Here is a 24,704-nt window from a genome sequence, read left to right as displayed (position 1 = left end):
AGAAACCAGGAAAGTAAAAAGGGACCAATGTCAGGGTAGGGAAGCAGGGGAGCAATAGATAATGGAATAGCAGGGAACAATGATATTATCAGAGAAATGGGGAAAAATAAGTGGGGGCTCAAATTACAGAGGGGGAGGGAAATAAATACAGAAAATCGAGGATAATTTAACAGTAAGGATGCCTGAACAAGTCATACTATTAACTATTTACTTAAAAACAACTACAATGTAAGTTAAATATGTGTATAAGTACACATAGATAGTTTAAACAAAATGGTCTCATCTGGGTTAACAATGCTCCCTCCAGGAGTTAAACGCCACCTAAGAAACCTCCAATATCAGGCACGAGAAGCCCTCTTTTGAACTGTTCATCAGGGTTGTCCAAGAGATTCCCCCAAACATTACAGGTTATGGCTACTGCACTTGTGTGCTCCTCAGAGATGAAACATGAGTCTTATTGCTGAAGACACCGTGCATTTCAAACCCATGGCCCAGAGACTGCTGAGTTCTAACTGAACCGACAGAAAGTGCATGCAAACGTCACAAGGAGTGAAGATACCAACATCTATTCAGCTCTGATGCCTAGGACCCAAAGACAACCAGCATGGCACAATCACCCTAAGGGCGCAGTGGTGGCATTAACCAGCAGTTCTCTAATTGGACTGAGATGTTCTTCAACTGAAGGGAAACCACGCTTGGTACTGGAAACATAGCCATCTATCCAAGGCTAGTGAAGTCATGGATTTTGGAGGAAAATCTGCAACCTTCCCTTTACTAAACCAGAACAATTTCTAACTACATTCTAAATATATATCTTTACTCTCACAGATAAGTGCAGCCCTCACCCCTAAACAAGGAAACTTCTTTTGCAGTAGATGGAGACCATTACAAAAACTACAACCAGTCAAAATGCACAGTGATAGAGTCCCGTCCTAACTGATATACCCATAACGAAATTCTTGCAGCTAAGTCTCAGGGGTCATCGCAGAAAAAGGGGTGGAAAGATTTTAAGAGCCAAAGAATCAGGGAGTGTGCTCTGAGGCTGTGTTTCCTTAATATGTCAGGAGCCAAACCCACAGTCTCATCAACATGACTGTTTAAACATGAGCCGAACAAAGACAACAATAACAGACATTCTGGAGTGGACAGGGTGAAGGCTTCAACCCTACACTAAGAACTACAGGCAACCACAAAATACTGAGAACAGGAGAAACAGTCTTCCCCAGGGAAGAACATACCAATTGGTTATCCTATACAAAACAGTTCTGAAAACATACTTACAAGTAATATTACATACACTGAGGTAATATTTATATATTTAGGAATATATATATATATATGTATGTAATAATAACTAATGAAAAGGAGGCCATGGATTTGAAAAAGAGCAGGGAAGGATATATGGAGAATGATATAATCTCAAAACATACCCAAAAGAAATTATTGAAAAACCTGCTTTGTAATCATAACCAATTTAAGCATATTAATTGTAACTATCAAATGCTGTAAGATAATAAGTTGTTTTCATTAGACACCAGCTACTGTAATATGGGTATTTTAAGATTGCTTATTTTCATTTCATTTGGTTGTTTATTTCATTACATACTTAATTATATATTCTCCTGTAATAAAATGGTTTTTTTTTTGAGTGTCAACAGAATAGGATAGGATTGGAATTAAAAATCTATCAATCAAACACAAACATTTTAGGAATAAGGGGTCTAACTGACAGATTCCGAGACAACTGCTCCCACGGTTCTGGCAGATCGTTCAGCCAGGGCTGCTCAGACTTTCGGATTATGATTTCATTAGTGGCAACAGCAGGCTCTTTTGTCCAATAAGTCTTCATTACAGGGCGACTGTGTAACTCAATTCGTGGGTTAAGCACGTCTCCTCTGCCTGGAAACCTAAATGCAACAGTACTGCCCCTGACTGCTGATGTGAAATCATTAAATTGGAATTCAGTCATGAGATCTTATTTTTAAAATATAGCCTCGTTTTGCTCAGCTTTGGAAATAGCCCTTGGGGGTATTTAAGCATGTAGCCGAAGTTCTTATATGCGCTGGGAACCCATGCTGACCGTACGCAGGACCCCACCCTGCTGCTGTCGCACCCTACGATCTAGCTCAGAAGCCTCTTTTCCCATTCCTTTGCCATCTCCTGGCAGAGACGCTCATTCCCTGCCACTTGCCACTTGTTCTGAGCTATTTTAACTCTGGACAAGTTGCGGTAGTAGGCTATATTTAAATCGGAGAAACAGCTAATGCACGTGGCACCTTTTCCTTTTTTGACATAATCCAATTGTGCTTTGGCGGCAAATCAATGTGTGAGATTCTGTATCTTATACCCCCATCACACAAACCACCTCCACTTCTGTCCCTGCCTCCCCAGGCATTTGCCCCTCAAGTGGGAGCCGTGGGAGTCTCCTGAAAAGATGAGCTATGACAGGTACCCACAGAGCGGTTACCAGCTGCTTCCAGAGTAAACAAAGAAACGGGCAATAATGAAAGAGAAAGCAAAGACCTACTGGCTCCACGCTGAGTGGCTAGAACGTCCGCAGAATAATTTTCCAAGGACCCAGTTCCAGATATGGATTTCATGAAATATAACATTTCCCTTGGGAGTACATTTGAGGACACTGCACCCATATGCAGAGCCAGCTTTCTCAGGTACCTGAGCCTTGAGAAGTGGCCATATGGAGTGTGACTTCTAGCTTGGTCCTCTGCATCTGTCCTTTTGCATGGGGTCAGACTAGGGGTCACACTAGACTTCCGTGCTAGGCAGGAACTGGGCTGTCTCACCCGGAGTTACACTTTTGCTTTGTAGAGGAAAAACACTTTAACACTTTAGAAATGTCCTCAAATAAGTGAAAGTTAAAGAAAACATAAAATCAAGCACCTTTGTATGGAGCAGTTATTCAGTTTCAGTCCTTATCAGCCTAAATACAGACTTAAGACTCCATCCTGAGGAATCAAAAGACAGTTCAGCTTTCAGCAGTATTTCACAGACCTTGAGTTTTGTCAGACTGCAACTATACCATGCTGGCACTGATACGCCAGTGTGCTTGGTGAAGTACCCCAACAGACAGATCCCCTGACAGGTCTAGGGGCGCTCAAGCTGAGACCAGGGTTTCTGCCTATTTGCTTTGGCACTGTTTACTTGGACTGCTTGGGCTATGAGAACTTTTCTGCCGTAAATCAAGTTTCTACCTGGTTGGCTTTGCTGAATCAATTTATAATTAAACAAGCTGGGATATAGCTCAGTGGCAGAGCTCGTGTCTGGCATTGACGATGCCTGATTCTTACATAATATATATATATCTCAACCACTTTACTACTCAAACAGGTAGTGACAACAGCCTGTGCTCTGTCTCCTAGAATTCTCAGGAAAACCACTTTAGAAATGTTATATGTTGAAACAGTGTTCACCCACAGAGACTCACCAACTAACTCCCACCACTTCTAACTGTCCTCAACAAAGGAAGAGCCATTAGCAGACTATTTGGTTAGCCGTAGTCAGGGATACAAACTTTCACACTTATCTCTGCAGTGGCAAAACCGAGATGAAGAAAACGGATCGAGACAGAGACGCCTGCTTTTCCTGGAAGGCACGCAAGTGGTACCAAATATAATTATGATTTGAATATCAGCAAAACACAACTCAAAACCTGTGCATTCCTCAGTGCTCTGAGCTTCTGGATAGCTAACTCCAACCTAGATAAGATGCTGTATCTTCTTCCTGAGCGCACGTCTAGTAAGAAAGCCACCCATTGTTCTGCTTTTCTCTTCTTTCTCTAAGGTACTCTGCCAGCCTTTGCTCCTCTTATGCTGATGATAAAACACAGGCTCACGCCGTTTGCCAGACACGTACATCTGAGCCACATACCCACGTACCCAGCTGCAGGCTTGTTATTAAAGGCAGTATGGCAGTGAAAACCACGTAACTACGACTAGTGTTCATCATCTTGATCAAGTCACACATTTAAAGTCTGGACCCAGAACTAGCCATGGAGGTGCTGCTCAGGGGAGATAACCGAGGCCCCTTTACAACAGATGACCTCAAATGCTTCAAAGCAAGTCCATCAGCAGGCATCAGACTTTCTTCAAAAAGGAAGACACAAGAGACCCCCCTCATTCTTTTCTAAGAAAAGGTCTCAGGGACTTAAAAAAAAATTGAGACATAATCAAGCATGAAACAGATGGAAATTAATTCTAGTCTGGAACAAAGACCTTGGAATAATTACCATTAGAACATATTTATATATGTGCTAATATATGTGAGAGTATGTATCTCTCAATTGATTCTAATAATTTCTTTGAGTTCACCCAGCCTTATGTTCATCCTTCTATCAACTGATGCACATACACATGTTGGTGATGATAAGGCTGGTTAACTTTTTTAAAAAAAGTTTATTTTCCACACAGCATCTCTTGCAATCTAGCTGCTCTATCAGTTGCTGGGTGGTAGGAGTGGGTCTGAAGAAACGGTTGCACTCACGTGCTCACGCACGCAATCTTGGTCAGGCTGTACATTTTCCCAGGTCAGTCCACTCTTTCTTTCTACTCTAACTGTTGCTACCTGAGATTCTGGATCATCTGAGTGTGAGAAACATTCTCTTCTAGGTATGGTTTTTGAGATTTTTTTTCTTAAACTAGCATAGCCATTCTTATTATTGTCTGAGTTGATTTTCCACACAACGACCTTTCAGGAATAAGCAAGTTTTAGTCTAAACGAAAAGTCTAAGAGAGAGAGAGCATGAAGAAATGAGTGACTGCTGGCTACACTTGAGACTCTCCACAGGGTTTTATGTCGGGTTAAGGAGCTCACTGGCTGAAGCACCCCCCTTTAACCTCACAAGGTGCTGTCAGTCTGGATTTCTTTTTTCCTACTGGGATGCAGCAGGTGACACTTGGCAAACAGGCTGCAGCAGATACTCCATGCTCTTGCGGTGCATGTGAAGCCTTGTGCTTGCCAGGCCACCCCGAGGCCACACTTGGGTTCCATCCTGGTCCCCGCAGTGCTCAGGCCATCTGGAGGCTCTGCTCATTGGTCCCTCCCACCTACTGCCCTGGGCACAGAGCCTCAGGCATCTCTGCACTGGTATACAGGGCACTGCAAACCTAGCTCCTTAAGCCACAGTGTATTGTTACCACTGTGGCACAAAGGTGATCCTGGGGCCAGATTAGCACCGCGGGAATCCCACAGCTTCGCTGGGTTTGCTCTGGGATGCAGACACATTATTTAGGAGGCACAGGTTTCAAAAACAGGCTAAACTAAAAATACCTCTCCTGCTGGAGGCAACCCAGAGCTAAGCTTCCTGCAGTTTGCCCGATCTGTTCCCATCCTTCTGTCTGATGTGAGTGTAATTCTAATCATTGACAAGCCCGTGACCAAGGTTAGTTGCTGAGTTTCACTGAGTCACAGATTTGTCATCTGGCAACGTAAATAGCAGTAGAATCTGCTTTTCCAGTTTTTACAAGGATGGCAGGTGTTACACATAAAGTCCTATCAGAATGCACAGAGCAGGGTAGAGCAAAAGTTCCAGACTCTCATAGAGAGGATGCACCCCTCGATCAACCAACGTAAACATAAAGTAAGTTTCCAGATAAGTAACTAATTACTTAGCGCATGGTTCAAGAATATTATTTAAAAAAAAAAAAAAAAAACAGGGCGGATAGATTCACTAATACTTACCTAGCCACAGCTAATCAGTGCTGGAAGCAGAAAACAGTGAACAAGCAAAGTTTAAGGTGAAATATTGTGACAAACACAACCCTTCACTTTATGGAGGAGAACACTAAATCTAGGGGCATAGGTAAGCGGGGCAACAGGAAGTGATGACGTTGGGGTACTGAATAGGAAATCTGAATGTTGGTCCTGCCTTGCACTTTGTGAGCTGGGAAACCCTGGGAAGGTTGTTTTCATCTTAGAGGTTTGAAACCGGTACTGTCAATCTATTGTCTGTGGGAATATAACAAAGTACGTGTGCAAAAGGAGACAGGCATGTGCTCACACCTGTGCAAACACTAACAGATAGATGTGTGCTCATGCCTGTGCACACACAAGGAGGAGACAGGCATATGCTCACGCCTGTGCATACACGAGGAGGAGACAGGCATGTGCTCACGCCTGTGCAAACACACAGCAATACAAGTTAGAAGTTACAAAACCCACAAGATCATCTTTCTCCTCAGGATACACCAATATTAGACAAGAACCCCAAATTTGTGACTCAGTAACTGGCTAGCTAGAAGATACCCTTGTCTATAGTCACAGGGTCTGTCTTTCCTCGAGCAACAAGACTTTGATGATGGTTCTGTCTGTGTCTACATCAACCATGTTCATTGTTTTAACGTAGGTTCAGTTTCTTTGGAAACTTGGTAAATTTTATCTGACTTTGGCTTAAAGTCTGAGAATAAACCAAAGGTAAAGAAGAGACAGAAAAGCAGATCTCAGCAAAGACTGCCAGGCAGCCCTGGCCAGAGTCCAGGGGAAGCTCCGCTCAGGGGCTCTCAGAAGTTTAGATCAGGACTCTTCCTGTCACTCACACCTTCTATTTACTATGGGCGACTTTTTACCTGCCTGCATTGTGCATCCTGCAATTGAAAACTGTAGCGTCTAGAATCAGAACAACTAAATTTTCTTCTTGTGAATTTAACGTAGTGTCTGCCCTCAATGTAAAAGCAGACACAGTGCGGCTCACAAATTTCCCCCTGCCTCCTCCACTTTCACCCTGCTTCCTCCTGGTCACTGCACTGCTGATACCTGGGAGCTCAAGCGCTTTGAAAACCACAACACAGTACTTGGGAGTGTTGGGTCGAGTGTTGAAGATGAGGCCACCAGAGTTTGATGAGGAGTCAACTTTATCGTATCACTACAGGGCACAAGAACTTCATGACTCAGAATGGAGAAGCCTCTTTGAAAGCAAAAGCCACAAGTGGAGAGGGGGGTGTGCAGGGATGATGTAAGAAAGAATTGTTACAATTTGAGGTAAAGTCTTGGGTACATTCCAGGAATTTACTTTACACCTTGTGATAACACTTGACAGCTGTAGTACAATTTGTGATAACAAGGTGTTTGCACAGGCCTAACGGGGTTTGCAAAAGCGTGTTCACACATGTCTGTGGTGGTCTTAACATAGCTCTTGACACAGCTGGGGTTCTGTCTTAATTTTTGACCAACTGTTTTTCTCTTAATTGCTGAGAATATGGGACAAGGGTCATGCAACAGAAGAAGCAGGGTAGGTGGCTAAGGTGTCTGAATTATTATAGCCTCCACAGGAGGTAGAAGGAGGCCAAAAGTTCAAGGCTATCTTTGGTTATCCTGGGAGTTGAAGCCCAGCCCGGGTTATTCCAGACCCTATCTCCAAAACATACGCACTCATGCACACCAAAAACAAACCATTGGAACATTGAAAAAGTACTGAAAAGCCTTCACTTTTTTTTAGGGAAAATGATTTATTATATAAACACAAACTAGACACCCACTTTAAATGATCATCTTCCTATTAAATGAGTTATTTTACTTTGGTAAATAACGTAAGAGGCACTTTAGGTAGGGAAATATACATTCTAATTGAAACTTCCCTATTATCTGAATAAAATCCCAGCAATGGGCCCACATACAAATAATCAAATAATGTGGTAAATAAAAATAAAGTTATATAAATTTAATCATTAAGCAAAAACTTCACAATATAAGTTTGTGTATAGGAACATTATAATAGAAAAAATCACAGATCATCATTTGGATAAGTGTGTCTTTGGTAGTAGTCTAAGTCTTTATCTTGTAAGCTTCTGATTAAACCAGTATTATTACAATGAACATATTCTTCAAAATCTGGAGACCAAGGAAGAGCTCAGAAATGACTTAATTCTGATTCATTATGTAGTCCAGAAAGCTGAGGCCTAGGGCAGCTGGGTTTGCGTCTGCCTTGTGCACGTCACTCATGTCTGCACGGCACACAGTTGTCCTGTACTGGGATACATGCATTGCAACTAAAGCTGCTCAGCTCCAGAATCCAGACAGCACGGTGGGGGCATTGCAACAGAGTCACGTGGGATGCAAAGTACAAAGATCCCCGGTGGGCTTGGAAAAAGGCACCACCTTCCCAGGTAGAACAGCTTGGGGGGATTTGCTCTCCCCATGTACTGTGAGCTCCTACACCAAGGATGGCCAGTTACATGACTACCAAGAACCAGCTCCTCTTCAGCACACAAGCTTTCCACATATTTGTTTTTATATTTCAACTCTATCACTAATGTATTCACCTTTCTTGTATACAGAACATACGCAGTTGGAGGAAGGGAAGGCTCAGGAAAAAAAAAAAGGATGACGGAAAACTGAGGGGGAGGGGGAGAGATCTATATTGTCTCCTGGGAGTGCAACATGGATAAGGACACCAACCTCAGAAACACTGTTAAGCTTAACAATAAAAAACCATCTGAGGACCACAAAACATGAAGATTAAAAATTTAGTATTTGTATAACAACATAACAAGCATGAAGTCATATACACTCTGATAGTATAGGACATAAGACTACGATGCTGTATTTATTAGCCATCACTTCTGAATGAAGCCTGTTAAGACCTTATGAACAAAACTATTACGGTGGACACTCACAATGAAACCTCACAGTTATTTTCCATTTCACGTGTGTGGAAACGGGCTCTGGGAGGCACTGGTGTTCAGAAGAACCAGGACTGAACTCACAGACTCCATACAAACCCCCGCTCTTCTTGCCACAGCATCCTGCCAGCCAGAGAGAACCGGAATGTCACGGGGCAAATCCCATTTGCTTACCGCAGCTTTCGTATTTAAGTCTTAAACATCTTAAGCTTTTGCACTTAGGTCCAATAAAATGAGCTCTCATTGTGCCGATCACTTAGATAAAGAGGATTTGAATCAATTCTAAGAGTCATAGATGGAAGCTGACTAGCATTTGAAAACTCTGCCTGCCAGACCCTCCCTGGGGGAGAATGTCCCCAGTGGCCACATGGGCACGTAAGGCTTGCCTTAATATAGTAGGAGCCAAACCCCTGCTGATCCACAAGTCAACCAATTGTGTTAAGAGGGCTGAAAATATTAAGTGGGCAGATGTGTTTGCCTGATTATTCCAGTCAATCAGACACCTCCCCCCGCGCCCCACCAAGCATCCAACACACTGAGGTGAAGTTCATACTAAATCCAACACACTGAGGTGAAGCTCATACTTCTCCGGAAGTGTCTACCAGTCACTTTCTAACCGAGGCTTGCTAAGAATGTTCTGTTTTCTGAGTGTTGGAAATCACCAAGCCCGGATCAAACCATCGTGTTCAGATTTGTTCGCATCTTCCCTATGTGGCCGTGGGAGCTACCCCAACCCCGCCCCAGCTCATTCCACACTTATCCCCTCACATCCATCCTTCTGTGCTCTTAGGTCATAGGCTAAACCTTGGATTTCCCCCTCCCACACCCTGCCCTTTTCATACAACCACTGGTACCACCTCCTCCCAGCCTCCTCCTGCCAGGCACTGCTGACACTGTAACCGACAGGACTGTAAGGAGAAGCGACACCAAAATAACCAAGCTGACTTCAGAACTAGGATTGTGAGGCCATCCAGCTGAACCGAGGTTAGGGACTATCTAGTGCTTTTTAGTTACCACCTTTGAGGCTCATGCCGTGACCGGTGTGACTCAGGATCCAGCTCATATAATCACCCAGTCCTTTCATTCCCTACAGTGAGGGCTCTTACTGTTACCGGTAAAGACACCAAGGCCAAGAGAGGTTAACTCACCTGCCCAAGGTGGGATCAAGACTTTTATTTTTGGCTGGGTGGTGGCGGCACACGCCTTTAATCCCAGCACTTGGGAGGCAGAGGCAGGTGGATCTCTGTGAGTTCGAGGCCAGCCTGGTCTACAAGAGCTAGTGCCAGGACAGGCTCCAAAAGCTACACAGAGAAACCCTGTCTTGAAAACAAAACAAAACAAAACAATACAAAGACTTTTATTTTGAAGCATACGTTCTTCCATGTCCCACGACCTTAAGTCACAGTATGCACTGGCTTTCTCCTTACTTGTCCACCAGCCTCGAATCTTCCAAGTTTTCCCAAACTGTGATTAGGGAAGATGTGTGAATATTTGATTCTAAAACAGAACACCCAGGAACCATCTGTCCAACCACTGAACACTCTCTAGAATATTTAAATATTTCTTTGTACCCTGAAGATAGAAACCTTAATAACATCTGTCAGTGCCAGTAGTCCACTGTGGGAAAACATTTTAAATTAGGAAATTTACAATGTATATATTTGGTGTAAACATTTTACAGAAGGCACTTTAATGAATAGCATCTTTATTTTGAAAAGATACACACAATGGTATCTTGTTTGGGGTAGAGGAATATTTAGGAACTTGTGGGTTCACTGAAAGTAAACGTGTTAAGTGAACACAGTGCATATCAATTTTTAGTATGTGACAGGCAAGATCAATGGATCGGGAGCAGACATGGTAAGATGGATAAATTTTAAAACACGTTGTACGGAACATGTGAGTACGTGTGTATGTGTGCATGAACAAGACACACAAAAAGTTATTGAACTATTTTTTAAAATTACAATCAAAGTGAGCAGGATAGCGCATGTATATAAATTAAACAATGCAGAGACCACAGCTACATTTCAGCTTACACATAGTAAGGAACCATAACAGACATATACGACTTGGAGCACTTATAGAGAGGAAAAGAAATGGGCTCTCAACAGATGGCTGCAAACAGAGGTTAGGAACTGGGGGCTGTGAAGCTTCACTTTTCCACAGGGAAGGTTAAGAAAAGAGGAAGCGGGAGGAAGCCAGAGAGGGGCACAACGTATGTACAAGGATAATGGAGGATGGACACAAGCTACACGCTGGCCCGGAGCTTGGTCCCACACCTTCATTTTTATTGTTAGCTACATCTGTCTTAGCAGTGGTCTACTGGAAATCTTACTGCCCCAAAGTTCCTTAGCAGCATCCCCATAGACAGATAGCTGTTCTTCCCCTCCCGGGGCCTGGCTGGAAGCGCAGGTTGTAGCTCCCGCATTGCCAGGAAAATGGCTCTGGTTGGCATCAGAACCAAAGCCTTGGATTTCACTCTACACAAACTGCTCCACTTTCTTTTCATAAATACTGACGTTCAGTGAACCAATGACTGCCCGGGATTTGCCATTTGTGTTTTCTTTCTCTTAGGCCCTTTGCCTAGTGACTCCAGTCAGTGGCAGTGATTGCAAATTCCCTTCCCTTGGTCCTCCACGTTAAGAGTTGTCCCAGTCCTTACCCTCAAGCCAGCTGGGGAGCACAGTGGTGGCTAGGGGGTGGGTGGTGGTAGGGAGGACTTCACGAGCCAGGGCTGGTGAATGAACGCCTAAACAAACTCTCCACTGACACATCACTAAAAATAAGTATGCTTACATGCATAACACATTTTTTGGAACACTAAACCGAACACTTCCCTCTATCCCCTCTAGAGACTCAGGTGTCGTTCTTATTCAACTTTATATAAAATACAGATGCCACAACTCTGCTGGGGGCAGTAAGTTTTGACGTGACAGACATCTGTTAAGATGTGAAGGGAGAGCGGAGACAGCGGACAGGCGTGGTGTATCAGCTGCTCACCCGGATTCCGGTCAAATGCTGATAAGGCTCACTGGGGCATTGCCTTATTTAGTCAGACTTCTGTGCCCAGCACAGGCGCACGGTGACAACTGCGCAGGCTATTACAGGTCCTGCTCCTTTCAGCCATTTGCTGACACACCAACGAGAAAAAGTGTCTCCGCCGTCCCAGTGGACTACTGCCTCTCCCACTGTAACTTTCCCACAAAGAACAATAACCACACGACACGACACATCAACCTGGATACGCTGCTTAGCGATGGATTCCTCATGATGAGCAGCAATACCAATAAAGCTCTAGTTCTTAAGGCTTCCCCCGACAAACTACCATATTAAATGTTTCCTTTTTTTTGGTACCAGCTCTGGGGATGGAACTCAGGGCTTGCACATGCTGAATGTGTACTGCATAACCAAGCTACATTCCTAGCCCCTAGTGAGTCAGTTTTAATTGCTTCTAGATTTGGGAAGCTGTTTATGTATTAATATTAGATTGACTGCAATATATATTGTTAAATAACAACAAAACTAGCATGCAAACGGTGATTGTTCTTAACTACTCTTCTTTAGCTGTAGTCTAAAAGTATAAAAAGGTTTAAAAACCAAATGGCCATATGTATTTAGTGCCAAAATTTCACAGCAACACCTGAATGCAGCTGACGAAGGTGTTTACGGCTCTTCACTCCACTTAGCGTGAGTGTAACTTTCCATGGAGAATCAATTAATGTGTTTGATTTCTTGGCCGTACTTACAGTCCCCAGGGAACAGCAAGAATTCATGCTATATGCTCCACGCTGCTTTGTGAAAAGCCAGGAAGTGTGGTATTTAAAACATAGTGCTACTCAGGTGATTTTTTTTTTTTTAAAGATGAAGACCTATTTGCTCATTTATGGCTCAATAATGAGGATTTAATCTACAACCTTGTAACTGCCAGGCAAGCAAGCACTCTATCACTGAGCTATAATCCCAGCTCTTTCTTTTTAATTGACCCCCTTTTCCATTTTTACTATTATTTACAATGTTCCTGCACATATACACCGTACTGGGTTTTGTTTTGGATACAAGTCCAGGTCAGCTGAAGAATCGCCATATTCCTGCCTCAGCTTAGGATGACAGGTTGTCACCTCCCCCAAAGTCCTGGATAGTCACTGTGGACTTAAAGTGCGCTGGTATTTATACAAAGGGGATAACTATATATATATATATATATATATATATATATATATATATATAGAGAGAGAGAGAGAGAGAGAGAGAGAGAGAGAGGCATGAATACAAGAAGAAGTACGAAGTACAGTATTACTAACGACATTTGCTCCCTTTGGGGAGAGCATGTGGTCAGGAGTCAGCAACAGGGAGGACATTTAGACTTGATCTATGCCATTTGATGACTACAAGATTGTGAACCATGAACATTACTCATCTTCAAAAATAAGGAAAATTTAAACTCCGAGCACCACCATTTCCACTCATATGGCCAGAAACTAACCTACTTACAACGCACCGTGCTGGCAGCTTCTGTAGGCAAGGCTGCACTTCCGCAGCCGCAGACAGCTCTGGCCGGCCAGCCGTTCCCCATCAACCAAGGCTGAAGAGCCTGCCTTCAAGATTTTGAGTTGTTACAGTTTTTCTTACAGTGCCAGCTTATTGTGTTACGTGTGTATCTGGTTTTCCATGATAAGCCTTCCCAAACTGTGATGGTTGCTAAACTGAATCCCGCTAATAAAATACAACCACTGCCCACAAAAGCTTCAAAATAGAATAAAATGGGAAAACAATCAAGCCAGGCTTCTAAAGACTCAACTGCCACCTGTTATCATAAACGTGCACACAGAAGCTGAGTCCAGGTGGAGAGGGAGCTGCTTCGAGCCTGCAAGCCTACGTGCTAATACATGTGCTTTCAGTGGAGAAAATCCAATTGCATTCCGGAGCACCTGTGCACCTGAACAGGCCGAGGTAAGTTACTATGAATTAAGAATGCATTTGATCCCCGGGAGAGTAAGGAAACACAGTAATCCTATAATTGTGTTCAAGAGACCCGAGGAACCTAGAGTCAAAATCTTTCAAAAATCTTGGGCTAGTCTGTTCAGAAATAACCCAAGCCCTTTCCTGCATTAGAACCCCTGAACACACCCTCAAATGATTTTTGAAAAGGCTGCCAACTTGCATTAGTACGCATATGCAACGGAACTATTAGCTAACAATTTAAGTATAACATGACGCATATGCAATGTAATAATATGTGTAAACTATGCTTCAGTATACTTATTCAAGTTAACAACTTTCTGAGCAAATATGACTGCTTAAGGCAAAAAGCGGAGCCTTTTGAAGCAGGATGCAGTCCCATGTGGCACAGGAGAAACTTCCTGACTAGACCTTTCATTCTAGTCCACTGTTTTGGTTTTGTCCAAAAACAAAACAAATGAACAAAGAAACAAACAAACCCCTTGTATTCAAAATCATCCTACACAAACAAAAAACAAGGTCCATTTTTTCTTAGCCATTAATCCCACCCAAGAGTTGCACATTGAAACCCTGACTCTAAAAACAAGAGAAAACACAGCACTTCAACACAGCTTGCAATACAAATAGGCTGTTATTTTTTTTAGCAGGAAAATTCCTAGAAACAATTCAAAATCATTGTTTTTACTTTACAGGTGAGAAAACTAAATCTAGAGAAATCCTCTCATTGGCTGTGCTGTTGGGGAGATGTCTAATATTAAAAGAACTGGTGGGAGTTACTTAGAGAACAGCATTCAATACTATGAGATCCAAAGTCCATTCCAAATATTAGAGAAGAAGGAAGATGGGGGTGACGGAGCAGACAGAGAACTGCCCAGTTCCACTCCCATCCCCCTCGGGTCTCTTGAGCCCCTTGCTACGCCCATCTCTTGAACAACAGGCGTAAGTTGGTACTCAGCATCATCAGCAGCCCAGTGAATCAAGGACTCTAGGATGAAACATAGTTGCAGTGGAACTGGACACCTGGCGCGCAGAGAACAGTGCAGAAAAGCAGACAAAGTAAGGAAAATGATTGGGAGGAGACCAAGGAAAAGAGGATCGGGTGAATAGCTAGGGCCATGTTGGATAAGATGAAGCCATATTCTTACCTGGATAATGTCTTAGGACAGGCGGGCATGTGTATCGTCATTGAAGGATACCAAGTAAGTAGGTGGGAGGAAACCAAAGGCCAAGATAATTTTATTGTTTGTGTGTTTGTGTGTACGTTGAGCCTGTGTGTTCATGTGCGTACCAGAAAACGGAGACCAGAGGCCAACGCTGGATCCTCTCTTCCACCACTTTCCCACTCCACCTTAGTTTTGAGACAAAGTCTCTCACTGTACTTGCTGTTTGTTGAAGCTGCTGTTCACTGTTGCAGCTATAGTGGCAACTCAGCAAGCCCCAGGGATGTGTCTGTCTCTGTCCCCTGCCATCAACACTGGGTTACAGTGGGGATTACATGAAGGGGCTGTCAGGTTTTAATTTTTATCTGGGTGCCAGGGATCTAAATTCAGGTCCTCATGGTTGCATGCTAAGCCTATTTACACAGTGAGACATCATCCTAGTTCAACTTACTTTTGTGCATGGAGCAAAACACTTTCCATGAGTGTTTACTACTGGGCAAACATGGACTAACCCATACTGTACGGAGAGTGGAAACTGAGTGTTTCCAGCAAATCAGGCCGAAGAAATCTGCATCTACAGTAAAGCTTAGGATCGCCTGATTATGGACCTGCCCTGAAAGGAAAATCTCTTTCTACTGAGCCTTTCTGTCAGAAAAAAATGGAGCAAATCATTTTATTTGATTTTATTCTCTCAAAATTAAAAAGAAGCAAATTTGGTGGTTTAACTTAAATGTAGCTCCTGCAGCAACCAAGGTATCTAACTGAATGCATGGTAATCACAGCCTTCTATGGTACCATAGAAGGGGGGATGTTCCAGGATCCCTTTGGACTACCTTATACCCCTCACCTGCTGTGTGTCCTTTCTTTTCAGCACAAGTTCTTCTCCGTATGTCTGCTGAAATCTTCCTTTGGCTTAAGATCTGACTCTTGTGTTCTTTTCCCAGGAGACTGTCTCGCTTCTCCATGTCCTCAGCACCTCCCATCCCGACACACCCTTTTCCTCATTTAAACCCTTTGGAAAGCCACAGCATTCTACCCTGTCTCTACTCCTCGCCGAGCATCACAGAGATGCACAGCATTCTACCCTGTCCCCTACTCCTCCTCGAGTATCACAGAGATGCACAGCATTCTACCCTGTCCTGTACTCCTCCCTGAGCATCACAGAGATGCGCAGCATTCTACCCTGTCCCCTATTCCTCCCCGAGCATCACAGAGATGCATTCCACAATGGCATGACTGGAGCTCACCTGAAGCCTTTGAAAACTCAGCAGTGTTTACTCATGGAAGCGGCAGAAACTGTGAGTAACTGGGTGGGGCCTTGGGCTTCTATGAACTGGCGAAACACACAACAAAGGGGTCCCACTACTAATCTCTGCCTCTGGATTTTTAAATGCAAATCTCTGCTGTCATTTTGTGGATTGCAAGCTTACCCAATTATGTGTCAATCAGTTTTAGTTACTGGTTACAAAGCTTAAGCTCATATATTTGAAAAAAAAAGATGTTTTAATAATTTGAAGACAGATACTTTGCGTTTGCTTAAAGGAAAAAAACAGAAAAGTAGTATATGGAGAATTTCTTCACACTTTAAAGTTTGTCTATTTCTTCTGAGCAGGTTGAGTGACAGTATATGAGGCAGAAACACCGACATGCAGATGTGTAAGTGGGCAAAGCCTAACTGTGTCCTGCCCAGCCAGACAAGAGCTAGGACAAAGACACAGGTGTGTTTTGTTCAAAGCTGTTTAAACACCCATGGCAGACGGCTTGCAGTGCAGTGGCAGTCAGGCCGGCCCAAGTTTTAAAAAAGAAACCTGCACCACAAAAATATGTCTCAGTTTCCACATACCCCGGACTAGCCTTCAGGAACTTCCAAACAGAGGTGTGGCCATGTCTACGACTTTTGTTCAAACTTACATGCAATGAATTAGGGAAAAAGTAATTTACCCTAGACAGGATTTGGGAATATCCTCAGTTTTCCTTCTGAGAGGCCTGTGAGTGCTGACAAAGTCCCACTGGTCCCGAAACTGAGTATACATCTTACCTAACACCACAGTAGCCTTACATAAAGCCTTGTATAAGGCCCCGGAGGCAACACCGTATTACCAGACATGGCCAGCATTGTGGGAAACATCATCCAAAATATCCTGATATGTCTGAAGCAGGAATTCGCAACAGGATAACCACACTCTAAGGACCTCACACACATCAATCTAGAGATCTGTCCTCCAGCTTCATGAGTTTCTACCAACGATTCCATGGTACAGAGGAAGGGAAAATAAGCTTGGAGAAGCCAATTATGTGAGGTCACTCTGCTCATAGGCGACGGTGCCAGCAAGTGAAGTTGTTCTGGCTCCTGAGTTTTCTCTTCCCCACCACTACATATTGCAGAAAGATATTAAAATAATCCCTTAAGTCTCTCTGAAGAGAATACAGCCTGTCACAGTGAAGATTCACCACCTCTTGGCCTTTCTCAATGTTTTAGCGACAGAGCACAAGTTTACATCTTTCCTTATTTCGGCATCCATAAATTACCTAGTTGAATGTCTTTCCCAAGACCACAGTGACAAGAAGAGCAGGGGCCTTACCGGAGGGGAGACCTTAACGGTGCCAGAGTGGGAGGCATTCCCGGAAGACCAGGGCAGATTGACCCCACTATCTGAAGATCTTTGTGGCTAGTAAATACTCCCTCTGAGGTCCCTGGATGAGGGGCAATGCACTCCTTCAACACAGGGGCCAGGAACTGCTGGAGATTCCAAGTTTCATCTCAGGCTGGAAGTTGAAGCCTCTGAAACCCACAGTAACTGCGCAGAAACAGCAGGATGAAGCTAGCAAGAAAACAGCAAGAATGAGCCCCCAGATCCAGGGCCTGGGGACCTCTCTGAAGATCAAGTTCCCTAGATTTGCTGTGGGCTCCTGCACGCTATGCTCCTGTCTCTGGCTACTAGGCAAATAGACAGCACACTCACCCTGCTCTCCTCCTAGCCTTGGCTCCAAGGGAGCCATGTGAACATACCCAGGTGGCTGGAGAGGAGCCATGATTACGTGGGCCACAGGGATTGAAAGGTGGCCAAGAGCAGGTCTGGATGGACCTTCCCTGATTCCCACATGACGAAGCCAAAATGAACATCAAACAAACATTCTACCTTAAACTCCCTTCTCCCACAATCCCCCTTCCATAGAATAAATCCCTCGGATGATAATCCTCTACTGGCCTGACTTCCACGCAGCTCTGCTTCATGCGACATTGCTATGTCTTCATATTCGTCGCTGCCACCTGACCGCACATCCTACCCAGCTCTTGCTCTGCTCTTCCCTTGCATGGAGAGACACTTGGGACACTTGGGAAATGCTGGCTGAAGCGATTACAGAAGTTGCTCCAGTGCCAACATTCCGTGCCTACTTTCTGCTTTATGTTTATTAGCTGTTTTGACCTATGCAATACTCCACTAAGCAGCTGCTACTCTCCTCCCAACCTGCAGAAGAAGCATGGTGAAATATGCAAAGGCTAAGCCATGCCCCAGGCTCAGTCTCACAGCATTGGCAGGACCAGGATTTAAACTCCCTGCCAGACTGCCACACTGTGGAGTGTGTGCTCCTAATCGGGAACTCCACACACAGGTGAATGGCAATAAAGGACACCTTCACGTTTTCAGGGAAAGCAATCTCCTTGTCTTCCAGATTCTGCCAATATGGGTTGCTTTGCTTGGAAAACTCATCCACCCCTTTCCACTTCTGGAAAAGCTTGTCTCAAGACCCTACTGGAGACTGTCTCCTGAAAGTCTCTCTTGGGCTCCTCTCACTGGCTTGGGACCATGTGCCAGGCTCCTACATATAGTGCCTTTTGTTCTAACTCAAGCCTCATCATCACAGATGAGCTGCTAGCTTTTCTCCTCAAGTTCTTGACTCAGAATGCGAAGTTTCTGGGAGCAAGGCCTTCCTTTTCATGGCACGTAGCTTGGACACATTCGACCACTGTTTGTGTAATACTTGAGTGAGCAGTTATGACTGCTGCTCACTGTAAGGATGTTTACATAGACTTAATATCACAGAATTCTCCTGACCACCCCAAGCTTTGGATCAACTTGCTCTACTGCTTCCATGGAAGTGGGAGTTTGAATGTCATTGGCCCCCATACGCTCGTGGGGAGTGGCACTATTAGGAGGGGGGCTTTGTTAGAGGAAGTGTGTGATTGTAGGGGCAGGTTTTGATGTCTCTTTTGCTCAAGCTTTGCTCAGTGTGACCGTCGTTCTCCTTCCTGTTGCCTGCAAGATGTAGAACTCTCAGCTACTTCTCCAGCATCATGGCTGCCTGCATGCCACCATGCTCCCAGCTGCCACGCTCTCTGCCATGATGATAAAGGACTGAACCTATGAAACTGTAAGCTCGCTCCCCTCAATGGAATGTTTTCTTTGTAGGAGTTTGTTGTAGTCATGGTGTTTCTTCACGGCAATGGAAACCCTAATACACAAAGCCTCAGACTATGACAGGATGTATCCCACGTTAGCTCAGAGTAAAGTAGCACCCTTGTCCCTAGGAAGATCAGGATGCTCTCATGTATTTGCCTGTAGGTGAGCCTCTGGGCTCGTGTTCCCGAGGGACTGGGAACAGTTCTGGGGTCCAGAGCTCTCCCATCTGTTCAGCTCATGCCACTCAAGGTTCACATGTGCTGAGTTGTTTGAGGAGGTCACTGTCACTGACTATTAAAGGACCCAGAGATGAACAGTTTCTTCCACTAAACTGATCACCTTTTCTACAGCAACCTCAATAAGGAGATTAAAAATAGTTATAATACATGTAGTGCTGGACTGATGCCCTGTGAACTGTCAGAAGCTCATTAAATCTTAGCCTTATGCTGAGTATTCTACCCCTCTAAAGATCAGTCACTTGAAAAAGTTAAATTAGTTAAAACCAAGTATTTAAAGGGCCCCCAAATATCCTGCCATTTGTGTTAGGGTCCAAGTAAGCTACAAACAGACTTTGCTGGCTTATAACATAGACCAATAAACCTAAAGTCGGCCCCTGAAGAAACAATGTTCTATCATGATATCACGATTATCACTTTCTTTCCCAGCGCTGTAGGGTAACTATGTTAGTCTGCGGGCAGCCCTTACTGAGAAGGACTCCAGCTCACGTTAGTTGTATCACAGAGAGAGACCTTTCAGAATCTCGGTCTGGTTTGATGGGACATTACCACAGTATTTATTAACTTAGACTTCCAAAAATCCCAGAATTTCCGTGAACAGTATTGCACATGAAAACAATGGATGGGAAGAAAAGAAAGAGTACTGGAAATGTCCACAGAAAATCCGCTTCTGTTTAGGCCACTTTAAATTACTACAGTTCTTCGGAATAGGGCTTGCAGGTACAGCAATGCTTGAGCACAAAGTTTCGCTTACTGTTGATAAGAATATCACCTCATCCTTAGAACTTTATTCAACTATAACTCCCAAATGAAAATTGTGCATATTTACAGGTAAAGTGTTTTCTTCTCCATGCAACTTGCGGAATGATTAAGCCAAATTAACGTATCTAAGAAACCCCTTCTTAACCTCTGTGGATTAAAAACAAACTTCTTTATCTTCAGATAATTCAAAATTCTCATATAGACCAACTGTGTAAGACATGATTTGATGCAATTCACTCTTTTGCAAGAGTAGCTCGTATCTGGGGAGTCTGATAAAAACAGCAATATTTTGACTCATTTGTTCATGTTTTGTGACCTTTCCAATAGACTGTTGGACGAGAGAACATCTTACAATCAGTATCTTCCTGACAAAAAACGATTAGGATGCCTGAAGGAGACCTCTGTCCCCTCCCAGCACCTGCCTGCTTCCGTGAAGAGCTCAGCCTGCTCAGGCAGGGACCTGCTAGTACCAGGGACCTGTGGTAAGGCATCTGTGAGGCTGGCAGGGTTCTCTGTCTTCACCCAGGGAGGGAAGCCAACGAAAGAGAGCTTTCACAGGGCCAGAGAGCGGATGATGATGATGTCCAGCTCCCCTCGGTTTGGCTCCCATGCTGAACCCAAGTGTTCTGTGCAGAACTCCTAACTCACGGCTCATCCCACCTACTCTGTGCCGTCACCACACATTATCACAGCCGTCAGAGGTTCAATCCTGGGCTGTAGCATTAGGGGTCTGCATTAGTCGGTCAACATTTTCTTCTTCATTTAACTGTAAGACAATGAGCTGCACGTCCCTACTCTCTGAAGAAAGCCCTTTGGCACAGGAATCAGTGTTAATTTTATTCCTTTCTATATATTCTTAGTCAAAAGGCTGGGCAGCATGAAGATTCAAGCTTAGAAGGCCAGTATACTTATGCCTTACAGGAAAAGAAAATGCTAATTTGACTTTTTAGGTGGGATTATATAAATTACATTCATACCACAAACTGTCTGACACTTGCCTCAGTATACATTAATTTCCCATTTTATTATATCTACCTCAGAAATTTCTCTTCTGCAGACCCCTCCACATACTTTCTAAACAAATGTTTATTATGCCAGCATGAGTCTTTGATTTTGAGCTCTCATGCTTTAGTATACTCTTCAGTCCTTGTTGTTCCACTCTCTCATGATGGCCCAGTCACCATCCACTGTGAATGCCCATGCACATAAGGTTAGTCTGCATCCTACTGTCCCAGCATCACCCAGTGATGCAGGTGTGTCTTCTATCTATCTGATGATTTCATTAGTTAATTAATAAAGAAACTGCTTGGACTGATAGGTCAGAACATAGGTGGCTGAGACAGGAGGATCGCTTGAGTCCAGGAGTTCTGGGCTGTAGTGTGCTATGCTCTCAGAGAGGAGAGGCATGACGATTGCCTGTGGCATCTGCCTCACTCCCAGCATCCTGTTCTGTCTACTCCACCCACTGATGTTCTGACCTATCAGGCCAAGCAGTTTCTTTATTAACCAACCAATGAAATCATCAGATAGATAGAAGACACACCTACATCAACCCAGAGTGCCATGCGCTCTTGGGCACTCACACCCTTAGTACTTTAATGTGTCTACAAATGGCTCTATCTGACTTTCCCCCTTTGAGTTTCAGGGCTCTGGTTCTTTTTTACCTGAACTGAATCCTGTCTGGGTGTGTCTGGACGCTGCCTTTAGCCCAGTGTGTGCACTCTAACTGCACTCTCGGGAGATGCGGCTTTGCTTATGTGACGAGTTTCTTCAGAGCCTGTGTGGTGCACGCTGCCTGACCAGTGCCTTTACGGCCTTTACACCTAGCCAGAACCCTGGACGCAACCAACCTCCTCTCTCCTCATTGCTCGGCAGAACACGGAGTCCAGGGTTATATGTACTGGAAGATGCAGTATGAGGAAGGGTTTGGTGCATTCTTTTAAAAAGTTTTTGTCTTTTAAATGTTGATTTGTGTGTAGGTGGGCACATGTGGAGGTCAGAGATTAATTTGTGGGAACTGGTTCTTTCCTTTTACCACACGGGCTCTGGGGACTGACCTCAGGTCATCAGGCTTTGGTGGCAAGCACCTTAAACTGCTGGGCCATCCATCTTGCCAGCTCTCCGGCAGTGCGCTCTTGTATGTACACTGTGACTAAGGCTTTTCAGGTGAGGTTGGAGCTCAAGATTAAATATTACAGTAAAGCTGTATCTCGTGTTTCTAGCCTAGTTTCCTATTTAAGATCAAAACATTCTTTGCTACATACCAACAACACTGATTTTTCAGAGGTTTTGGAAGTAATACCACTGTTCTCCAAATACTTGGGAACCTAATGGGTCATGTTTTCTGGTGGCAGGACGAGGGCAGGAGGATGGTGTATGCTTAGGAAACATCCCTGTTTCCAGCTGCTCTAGGCAGTGAGCCACACAGAAGCAGTAATAGAACATGAAGAAACCAGGAACCTGTGACACTAAGACCCAGAGCTAGTCCACAACTAAGGCCCACAGGTGAGCTCAATACTTTTGAGTGTCCCTTCTCCTTAAGTTACGAACCACCAGGTACAGTATGGCTTTCGTCCTTGACAGTACCTCTATCATCTCTGGTAATTCATGCCTGAGCTTCCCTCTAAAATGCTGCTCCCCGATCAACTTCCTTTTTTCTCTGAGACTAGGTTTCAGTAACATAGCCTAGGCGGCCCTTGAGTTCAGGATCCTCCTCCTGCCTTCTGAGTGCTGAAATTACAATGGGCTGTACCTCTGGCTCTGTCCTGACCAAATTCTTTATGGCATCATGCCCAACCAATTCTGCCTGGCCTCAGGCACTGTTACTGTGCCAGAATTCCCAGTATTCACACCACTTTACCGGCCTTTTCCTCGGGGCTAGCACCCACCCGCCCTGGTGTCTTCATCTTCCTTTTGGTTTATCCTATTCCCCTTGAAACATGTTTATGATACGCAGTGAAGGCTCGAGCATGATAAATACAGCAGCTGAACATGAAAGCTGACTAAGTGAACTTTAAAACTCAAAATCATACAGCATAGAAGACGCTGAAGCAACAAACAAACAAAAACCACTTAAACCAACCAATCCCCAGGTATGGTTTTCTTCCTCTTCTTTTTCCTTGTGGAATGAAAAAGTAGTGACTGTCCCCTGACTTGACAATCAGGTTTTGGTAACTGCAGTAACAGGTTGAGTTACTGTATGCTACTGAAGCGTAGAGAGTACACTTTGACTGGCTATGGATGCAGTGCAGTAGGGAGCATTTGTGGAGCATGCGTGGGCCCTAGATTTAATCCTCAGCTTTCCAAGAGAAAAACCCTTTTATTGTCAAGTTCATATTACAGTGTGTAAGAGCATGTTGTAAGGCAAGGGTTTAACTAAAGATCTCAAGATGGAGTGCAGATATGGAGGAATCAACCCTTGCCTTGTTCATGCCTTCTGCATATTAGGATGCCCAGGGTTTACAGAAAGCAACGCAGGGAGCAGGAGCTCGGGAACATGGCCTCACAGAGATTTTGTGCACAGGAACCATCAAGAAATTCGAGACATTGTTAGAGGTTATCAATTAGAATTTGGACAAGAGTTTGGGGAGGACATTAGGCCAGAAATCTCAAAACATTTTGAATGTCTCTCCATGTGCAAGTGATAGGGAGACAGCGTGAGAACCACAGTGCAAGCCACCAGAAGGCTAGGAAGACACTCAGCCGCTCTGTCAGGCTGCTGAGGGGAGGCTATGGACAGATGGGTCCTACTTCAACATGATGCTCAACACAAGAAGCTTCTCTCAACAGAAAGCTACTGTGGTGGCTATTCCAGGATGGCTAATTCCCTAAGCAGTGCGAGCCCAGAGTCTTATGGATACATTGAAAGTGTCTTGAAGATCATCTTGCGCCTGCCCTAAACTGCTTGCCTGCCTTTGCTGAGCAACTCCATGAAAGACTCTGGCACAGATGAGTCCACCCTGGTCCCAACTGTAGTTACATGAAGCCAGAATGACCTTGTTCAGATAAACAGACGTTCACCCAGATGTATCAGAAGATCTAAGCACAAATGATTGCAAATGACATGAATGGAGATTACAGAAAGCTGCTTCTGGCCATTGCTGGCCAGTGAGAGGGCTTTTTTTCCTCTAATGAATGGAGCTATTTAGAGCTTATTCTGCTAAGCAACGAGACCTGCATGCAGCAATGCCAAACATCACACCTAGCTAGAGTGGCTTTGTACTAAGGACTGGGTCAGGGTAGCATGCTTAGTTTGCACATTTTGTTATTGTCTTAAATTTAACATTCTTTTCCTTATATCCAATCAATGATGTCATAATTTTGCAATATTTGTAAAGCTTCATTCTCACTGCTTTTTATTTTAATCAGGATTTCAAGCTGAATAAAAATCACAGTAATCTCTAATAAAATAGAAGCAAGTTTAAATAAAATGGCCCTTTCCCTTTCTCCCCGCCAACTCTGAGGACAAATCTGGAACCAGAAAGCAGATGTCATATTGTTCTACTCTGTTTATGGAGCAATCTAAGAAATGCCAAGTCTGGTTCAAAACCA

The 24,704-nt window shown here is 44.0% G+C and overlaps 1 protein-coding gene and 1 pseudogene across 1 annotated transcript in view; one reads left to right on the top strand and one right to left on the bottom strand.

The window, feature by feature from the left end:
- Jph1 (junctophilin 1) overlaps nucleotides 1-24,704 on the bottom strand; it is a 91,178-nt gene that overhangs the window by 46,859 nt on the left and 19,615 nt on the right. The window lies entirely within an intron of this gene.
- LOC119826517 lies at nucleotides 14,708-24,264 on the top strand (annotated as a pseudogene).

This window comes from Arvicola amphibius, chromosome 11, assembly GCF_903992535.2.
Source record: "Arvicola amphibius chromosome 11, mArvAmp1.2, whole genome shotgun sequence".
Lineage (NCBI taxonomy): Eukaryota > Metazoa > Chordata > Mammalia > Rodentia > Cricetidae > Arvicola > Arvicola amphibius.
Note: the sequence above shows the minus strand (reverse complement) of the source record. Positions and strands in the feature narration are given on the sequence as shown.